The sequence below is a fragment of the Pteropus vampyrus genome, unplaced genomic scaffold, assembly GCF_000151845.1.
Source record: "Pteropus vampyrus isolate Shadow unplaced genomic scaffold, Pvam_2.0 Scaffold16, whole genome shotgun sequence".
Classification (NCBI taxonomy): domain Eukaryota; kingdom Metazoa; phylum Chordata; class Mammalia; order Chiroptera; family Pteropodidae; genus Pteropus; species Pteropus vampyrus.
This window is the reverse complement of record NW_011888797.1, coordinates 8,643,189-8,651,899: the sequence shown is the minus strand read 5'-3', so window position 1 is coordinate 8,651,899 and position 8,711 is coordinate 8,643,189. Positions and strand designations below refer to the sequence as shown.

The following is an 8,711-nucleotide window of genomic DNA, read 5'->3' as shown; positions in this document are numbered from 1 at the left end:
TCCTGATGGCCTGGTTAAGCTGCTCACTTGACATTAGCTGAGCACCAGCTATGCACTAGGCATTGCTCCAGGCACTGGGGGAGCGGTCATGAGCAAGACAGGTGAATCCCTGCTTACATAGTGCTCACCTTCGAGTTGGGGTGGGGGCATGAGCGTTCCCGGTGGTTTCAGTGCAGTGAAGGATGTATGGTAAGCTGGGATGGGGTGCCCCTCTGACATGGCTGGTTAGGGAAGGTGTGACATCAGAGCTGAGTTCTGAATGACAAGGAGGCGCCACTCGGAAAGACTGGAGAGCAGAGAGTTCTCAGCAGAGGGAACAGCCGATGCGGACGGTTCCAAAGTGGTACAAACCTGGCACGCTGGGGAAATAGAAATAAGAGCAATATGGCTAAATTAAGGGATGTGAGAAGAAACCGAGTGGAAGATGAGATTAGCAGAAGTTAAAGGAAGAAGTTTGCATTTAATTCCAAGGGCAACAGAAAGCCAGAGGAAAGTCTTAAGCAGGAGAGGGTGGGAAGAGATTTGCATTTAAAATAATTACTCTGCTTGCTGTACAGAGAATGGACAGCTTCTGCGAGACTGGGGAGGAGGATCTTGCCAATTTTCTAGGTATGAGGTGACGGTGGCCTGGCCCAGGTGGCAGTGGAGGAGATGGAGAGAAGTAGCTGCTGGATTAAGTCATGTTTTGGCAGTGGGACTCTGGGAGTGAGAGCATGGGAGGACTCTAGGATGGTCCTAAGGTGTCTGGCTTGCAGTCTAGGTGAATGATGGTGTCTTAGAAAACCCTGGAGGAGGAACAGGTATTTTTCTTTCTTTCCCAGGGGAAGGGCGGGAAAGAGCCAAGAATCAAGAATTTTTCCTTGTTTGCTAGACCCTCCATCCTGGTCCAGACACCCAGGTCTCATGTTCGAATCCCACCCTTTGGAGACTTGGGGTACATCTTCCAGACACACACTCTGCTGGCATACACCTGTCCCGTTTCCATTTGTATGGCTGCCAGTCTAGCCTTCTTCCCTTTCCCTATAGCTTGCTCTATTCCCATATCCTGTACTGCCCCTCTCACCCTGTCCCCAGCTCCCAATATCTGTCTCACTCCAGGGATCAAAGTCGGCAGCATCATCATGCAGGTATGGATTACCGCTGAGCAGGTCTCAAGGTAGAAATAATGATGGCTAGCAGATATAATACTTATTGTATGCCAGGTGTATATCTGAGCTCAATCGGTCACCACAATAGTCCTGTTCAGTTGCTATTATTATTATTTCCATGGTACAGATGAGGAAATTGAGGCTGGGAGTGTTCATGTAACTTGCCTATGGTCACACAAATCCCAAGAAGCTGGGATATAAACCTAATGTATCTGGCTCTGGAGCTCGTGTGCAGAACTCCTAAGCTCTGCAAAATGATCAGTAATATGGTATCAGTGTGTCCCCCTGGTATCAGAACTGTGCTCAGTTAGAGGCCATCGGATTTCCTATGCCTTTTCAAACCTTTTCGCCAAGGATGTCAGGAATGTTGAATTCAAGCTAGAGAGGATCTGACAAAGAATCAGATTACTGATTAACTGTCCATATTTAGGCATTTATTCACTGAACACTTTTTAAAAACAAATATGATTTTTTTTTTAGGAGAGGCAACCCTTAGTTGACCTCACAGATTGCAAGGAACTTGTCAGTTTACAATCCCTTATTTTTATTTATTTGCTTGTTTGTTTGTTTATTGTACACCTACAGCACCTGGTCTTCCTAGGTGGTCTCCTGTCCAAGTACTAACCAGGCCCGACCCTGCTTAGCTCCCAAGATCAGACAGGATCGGGCTTGTTCAGGGTGGCATGGCCGTAGACAAAACAAATATGATTTTATGAACATGTGTTTTTTGAGTGCCAATCAGTGTGCCAGGCTCGTAAGACAGTAACAGACAAGAGAGCATGTTCTCTGCATTCGTGGTATTTACGTTCTCTTTCCTATGATTCCACCTTCCGTGGCATATGCACGTACCCCCACTCTTAGAAATGTCCCCCTGCCTCAACCCAAGCACTGACACTGACCCCATTATGCATGCTAACTACCCTTTTGGCTATGCATGATCTATTTTCAGCCTCCTAGGGATTTCTCTCTAGTCTGGTCCCTTCTACCCAAAGTCACTAAACTACCTCCTCTTGGGCACCTCTTACCTACTTTCCTGCATGGACAGCTACCAGGTATATGTAATGATGACCATCTTCTGAAATCCTGAGCAGAGAAGCAGAGGAGGGTAGCTGGGACCTCTTTCTCAAATTGCGGATCATTGGTGGCTGGGAAGTCTATAACACAGTGAGCAGGCTGCAATAACTGGATGAAGAAATCAGGGCTAAGGGACAACAAGGATTGAAAAAGGAAATAAAACTAAGATTAGCATGTAAAATGCCTGCTATAAGGTCCTGTAACTGTTATAGGTGGGTTGAAAATTGGCTTTGAGCTCCCTGGCAGCCAAAATAAAAAGGGAATAATTAGTGTAAGATTTTCATGGTCCACGGGTTGAAAACAAGATAATTTGCCAGTCAAAGCTTAGATTTTCTTTGCACAGGGAAGAAAAAGAAAAGTTCCTTTGTGTGCTTAGTAAGAGGACTCTGTCTGACATAGTGGGACATCTTAACAAAAATTAGTGTATCGAAATGTGCTTGCTTTGTGAAGTCGTTTCATATTCATGGGAAATAGCCTTGGGAATGGCTATCTCTTCAAGGTCAGGCACCACTTTTCTATTTCCCTTGGGTCTCTTCATGGCACCTAGAGTGGTCTTCTGTACATGGGAGTTTCCCTGTCGATGCTACTGCCTGATTTATGCTTAATTAGGTGTCTGCAGAATTCCTGTGTCTCATTCTCCATTGTATCTAAGAAATACCCCGACTTTAAAAATTGCTGATGGGTAACTGAGAAGGAAAATAATTAGTGAGGAAAATCGAAACAATGCGCCCTGAATTTATGGCCATTCTTACAGAGATATGTTTTAGGGAGTAAGAATTACCATAAATCCGAAGGGCAAACAATAGATGTAAAAGCAGAGCAGCCAAGTTAGCAAAAAACCCTTGGAAGTTTGCACACTTTGTTTTCTGGAAGACAAAAGGTGCTGCCATCAGATTGGTTTTCTGGGTCAACGACTTGCCCCCTTGCCTTCCCTCTTTTCCCATGCCCTGTCCTGACATTCGAGGCATGTGAGGAGGGATCGGCCTGGGGATGGCCCACATGAATGGGTTGTTCATTGAGTGACAACCTCCTCCTTAGTTACTTCCAGCTGCTTGCAAAGAGAGCGTGGCTGGAAAGGCGAGGGTTTCTTTTTCAGAATTACGGCACTGGAAATGCACAAACAAACCAGACCAGGTTGGGGCTTGGGGAGACACTTAACTTCCCCTCTGTGTGGAAGGGCCTCCATTGGAGGAATTCCCCAGGCCTCTCTCTCTCTCTTTCCCACACCTCCGTCACTCTTTCTCTGGGAGAGCAGAGACTTACTTGAGTGGTTAGTTTGGCGAAGGAACTGGGGGCATCCCTGACTTGGCCCCTTTCTGTTTTTCTCTTCATTCTACCTGTCTGCAGAAAGCACACCTTCTCTATTCCTCCAGGCTGTAGGTTTTTATAGCCTATAGGTGTTCAGCACTGTTTGTGACCAATGCTGCCCAATTCTGGGATGTGGCATGAGGAAGCCAACTATTGCCACTTACTTAAGCCTTGGTCCCCAACAGCCATAGGGTGGCGAAGGGGATATTTCAGATCCCTACTGCCTGATTCCTTGGCTTATTCCTACCAGAGTAGGGAAGGGGTGTCCTGTATTTGGATGCCTAAAACTCCTACTCTGACCATGAACAGGCAGCTGCACCTTTATGACACAGGACAACGAGCTGGAGCAAAGGCTCACACAATGGAATAGTTTACAGGAGGACTCAGGGTGGCTAGCGGGTCTCTTCAAAGTGTCAAACTCTGTATGAGAGATGCCATGCACAAAGTAAAGTCGAAGAAAGCAGGTGGTAGGTATTGGTGGAAGCCCATGTCTCCAGGTGAGGGTTTAGGGGCAAGCGGAACTGGGAAACCAGGAGGGTGGTCTACAGTAGGCGTGTGTGTTTTGCCTGTTGAGCATCCATTTCCCCTTCCGGAAACTGTGTTCAGTCACCATTGAGAAGCTGTTTGTCTCTTAGAGCAAATGGGGCTTCTCCTGCCTCTCTCCAAGTGTGGGTATCAGGCTGATGAATTGCAATCTGGGGACATTAATGGAACTATTGGGAAAAAGAAACTCTGCCCTGGGACTGGTAGGCCGGCCGAATGCAAGTCAGAGGTCACCAGTGGGCATTTTACCACCAAGAAGGGATATGGCTCATACACATCAATATGAAACCAACACAGAAGAAAGCAGAGGCAAGACATAGATACGGTACCTGTGTCAAGCTATGCCAGAAGCTAGCCACCCAGACTCTTTAATTGAGAGATACATTCCCCTTTTGCTTTAACCTATTGAAATTAGGTTTCCCCCCACTACAACTAAAATAACCATTAATATAGAACTCAAACAAGGGTTATAGTTTGGAAGGAGATCGAAGCCACGTACTTATTCTTTCTCTCACTTGCACAGATGTTCACTGAGCAGTTGCAATGAGCCAGGCTCTTGCTGGGTCCTGGTGAGATGAAGAAGGCACCATCCTTGTCCTTAGGAGTTCATAGGCTGGCAGGAAAGACAGACGAATCAAGTAACCATTATGTGGTGTAGCTCATGAGATAGGGGAGGCAAGTGGACAGCACCGTAGTGGCCCAGGACAGGTGGCCATTGCCGAGAGGGAGCAGTAAATTGGGACTTAAGGATGAGCAGGATTTAGAAAAGCAGAGAAGAATAAAATGGTATCTATGAAAATGTGGAGAAGGGAGAGGTCGGGGTGAGGTGGGAGGCAACATATAATAATGATGATGAAGGGAAGTATATCTAGTTAGCATTTATTGAGTGCTTATTATACACAGAACACTATTCCAAGTATTTAAATACACAATCTCATTTAATCTTCAGAATTCCATACTGTAGATACCTATTTTATAGGTAAGAAAGTTAAGGAATTTGCCAGAAGCTTTATAGCAGGCCAAGGATATAAAGCAAAATGTATGGACTGATGGTAGATGAAATTTAAGACAGGCCCGGATTAAGAACAAATTTGAATATAATGCAAAGGGTTTAGTTAGAAGGCAGAAAGGGCACATTTACTGAGTGCCTACTGTATGCCAGGCATATACCGAATATCAAATCTTTACAACTCCCCTGTTTGAGAAGCTTTAGCTACATTCTCACTACCAAAACTCACGTATATTTTTATTTTCTCTAAATCATGCTAGTAAGTGGCAAAAAGAAAAAAAAAAAAAGCATGACCCCTTAACATATTCTCTACTATATTCTTCCCTACTCTTTCTCTATGACAATTATTTTTAATCTTTCTTTTGACTTCTGGTCCTCTGATGAAAGCTATCAGTCCTGATACAAACAAAATTTGAAAATGGAAATACAAACAAAATTTTGCTCGTGATTTATTCCATTGCATGAGAATTTGATTTCCTTCATAAGGACATACTGGAAAAACAAGTTTTATAAAGAATTATTTCTCTCCCATTTTTTCCCCCTATAAAATATTTATGGCCATTCCTTAAAAAAAGCAATAAATTCCAATTTTGCAAATGAATAAAATATGTAAATTTAAGTTCTGTTGAATCATGAATTTTATCGAGAAGCCCGCCGTTATTAGACAAAATAAGAAAAAGAAATTTCAAAACCGTCTCTGCATGACAGCATCATTTTTGCCATCTAATCATCTTCAACATTGTTTTGTTGGCCATAAGTCCCCCAAAGCGTGACTCACAAAGGTGGGGAAACCACATCATTGGCCCCAGAGCTCACTTTGCCAGACAGGGTCACATGTGTGTCGAGAAGCCCCAGAATTCCCTGAGACTATTTGAGTTTAATTTATTTTGTATAATCCCCTTTGTCCTAGAGTTAATGAGGTCAACTTCGGCAAGTTCTCTGCCTTCGTGATTCTGTCTGTGTCAGCAAGGTGAGGATTATGACACCAGTTCTACTGTAAGGCTGTCTATGGGATAGTAAACACCAAAAGTATGCTCAGCTGAGTCTTCGTCTAAAACTCAGTGCGTTTGGGATAAATACACAAACCCCACTCTGCCCTGTTTCCAGGTGTCTACAGATTTCTGCTTGCAGAGAAGGTTTTGTCACTGTGGACAATAGTCTCCAAAGCATTTCTTCTGGACTGGGAAACAGGAGAACTCTCCAGCTCTCAGCTCCTGCAGAGCAATGAAGTGGCTGAAAAGCTTGGTGCGTTTGGTGTCCATAAAGGTAGACGTTGAGCGTAAGTTCTAAGTTGTTGCCTTACCCAGCTTGCTCGGACTGTCCACCGAGAATTTCTCCCAGTTGGGTTGTTCTAAGAAGGGGTGTTCTTTAATCTGCAGAAAAGACGACTGCCAGAGGTTTAGCTAGGTGCGTCGAGACGCGTCTTCTTGAAGCTAGTGCACCTGCCTGGAGAAGTGCTTCAGGGTCTCTTCTATCTTGATAAAATGTATTGAAAAAATGGTTCAAGGTGAGGACAGCAGGCAGTTCTCTGAGGCTGACTGGCTGGGTCCGACTTTCAAGCATAGTGGTAGAGAAAGCAACAAGAGACGATGTCACCTGCTGCTTCTTTCTTCACCGTACAGTTCTCTGTTGCTGGGTGACCAACTATCCACAATTCAGCGGCTTCGACAACAGCCATTTATCTGGCTCATGATTTTGTAGGTTGACGGTTTGGGTGGGTCTCAGCTGGTGGTTCTGGTCTGGACAGGGCCCAGTGGATCTCTCCTGGGCTCCCTCATGCACCTGCATTAATGCTGGTGGGTTGGCGGGGCCAGCCGGTTTGTGATGGCCAGTCTGGTCTCTGTGGTAGGGATGTCTGAGCCCTCTCTCCATGTGGACTCTCATTCTCCAGTGGGCTAGCCTGGGCTTCTTCAAATGGTGGCTGGGATCCAAGAAAAGCCAGAGGACAAGCCTGCGAGAGCAAGCCCAAGAGCTTCTCAAGTTTTTTTTTTTTGTGTGTGTGTACATCACCTGTGTTCCCGCCACACTGATCAAATCGAGTTACATGGTCGGCCCAGATTCAAGGCACGGACCAGAACTCCAACTATTAGTGAGAGGGGCTATCTTGTGAGGGAGGATGTGGCTACAGGGAGAAGAATTTATGGCCATTTCCCCCAATCTACCACATTCGCAGAGCACAAATCAAACTCTTCTAGGGTTTAAAGGGGCCAGTAAATTATAGCCTTTCTCCCACTTCTGTGTTCAGAACTGGCCGAGAGAAGCACATAGGACTCAGATGGGGCAGATCCAGTATTAGCTTTATTACCGGTAAAACTGGAATGAAGGCGCGGTTCGCATTTGTAGTCAGAACAGACTTTCTACAGCCCCCTCTCCCCTGGAATTAAAGTAACCATCTGGAATTGAGACATCTCCCTGCAGGAGCTTAAAAAATGTGTGTGTGTTGGGTAGGTGGATGCCAGCGAGAAAGAAACGGAAGTGAGAGACTGGATGGAGACACGTTATCCTCTGCCCTGTAGGGAAAGGTGGGCCAGTGGATGCTAGACACCTTTTCTGCCATCAGAGAGACAAAGAAAAACGTGGAGGGGGGTGGCCAATCGTGACTATTTTATGGGCCTAGGCGGGACTGCTGTGAAAAGGAGCTAAACGGTTCCTTTTAACCAGGACATGTTTCTAAGCAACGAAGGTGTTATTTTTTTGTGCCCTGAGTACCATTTTTTAAAATCTCTCCTCTAAGTGAAATTTTGCTTGGCAACGAAACTATTCATTATTTTGAAGATGTGGATGGCCAGTGAAATTTCCCAGAAGGACTTGCAAAATAGGATTCTTCTTCAGTGGGGTAAGTGAAATAGATGAAAACCAAAGAATTGGCTGCATTCAGAGACATCAGTCGTTACATCCTGTTGCAAGTTGAAGGGAAATAGCCACCAATTCCATGACCCGTTTCCCAACATGAGAAGAAATTTAATGTTTTGGGAATGGTGCCATTTGATAGCGGGGCTGCTCCCGTTTACTTCCAGTGCTGGAAGACCCAAAGCAGCTTAACCATGGCATTGCAATGAACTTGTTTGTGTGGCTCTTTTCCTCCTTTTGGCAATTCTATGAGCAAATGTTGGTGGGTGAATTCGCATAGTCACAACAGTCCTCAAAACTTAGGGTTGTAAAAAATGTAAACTTGCATTATTTCTATGTGTCTTAACTCTCATGTCTCCAATCTCAGTGGAAAAGTTAATTTTGCAAAACCAGGTAGGCTCAGCTGAATCTAGTTTAAAACTCAGTGTGTTCAGGATAAATACACGATGATTTGTTCGCCCACCGATTCTCAGGGAACGGGCATCAGAAGAACATGATCATCCTCTGACCTCTGATGAGAAGTTGGTCCTTGTCATCGTGTGTTGACATTTGCTTCTGTGGTCCTATCTGGCCTTCTGTTGACAGGCCGTGCTCTTTGTGACCTCTTCGCCTTGACCCCCAAGCTCTTTTGGGTCAGCTACCTTCTGTCAGCACTTCTGCTCTCCCCTTGATGGCCTTGAAACTCTTAGCGTCTTTCCTCCCACCACATACAGGGCCCTGCCTACGAGGCCACTCTCAGGCTCGTACAGCAAGACCCCTTCCTCTGCCCCTCCGAACTC

At 45.3% G+C, this 8,711-nt stretch overlaps 1 pseudogene; it reads right to left on the bottom strand.

The window, feature by feature from the left end:
- Positions 1–1,724: 1,724 nt before the first annotated feature.
- LOC111736032 lies at positions 1,725–1,843 on the bottom strand (annotated as a pseudogene).
- Between the last annotated feature and the right edge of the window lie 6,868 nt (positions 1,844–8,711).